Genomic DNA, 558 nt, shown 5'->3' on the forward strand with positions numbered 1-558 from the left:
TTTCCATTAATTATTTGTTGAAAGTAATAAATTCAGTTAACATTTTTTAAATGTTTTTAAAACGTTTATTTTATATATTTATTATTCGTTTTATATAATGATTTTAATAGTAGTAGTAGTAGTAGTAGTGGAGCAGGTGGGCACTTTAATGCCCTTACGTCACCTAGATCTAGAAGTTCCATTGTGACCTCCCGCTATTTTTTAGGATTACGCTAATAAACCCAGCCTAGTGTCTGACGCCAGGTCAATCAAGCTGCTAACCCTTTTTCCGTTTAGATCCTCAGGCTCCATGAACATGCAGCCCCAGGATCTATACCTTTTACATGTGAGTACAGGACACCGACATAAAATGTGGGCACTGTCCTCTCTCTCCTCACCACATAGGCGGCAGTCACTTTGTTCCGTAAGCCCAAGTTTGTTTAGATGGCTCCTCAGTGTGATGTGTCCCGTAAGAAGACCCAATCCTACCTTCAGCCTTAGTCTGTTCATGGCCAGGAGCTCGTTGGCTCTCCCCGGCGATGGTTGCTCCATTAGCCGTTTAGCTGTCCGGCAGCCTCC

This window comes from Odontomachus brunneus, unplaced genomic scaffold, assembly GCF_010583005.1.
Source record: "Odontomachus brunneus isolate Ranch 3 - 2012 unplaced genomic scaffold, Obru_v1 Obru_scaffold_207, whole genome shotgun sequence".
In the NCBI taxonomy this organism is placed as follows: domain Eukaryota; kingdom Metazoa; phylum Arthropoda; class Insecta; order Hymenoptera; family Formicidae; genus Odontomachus; species Odontomachus brunneus.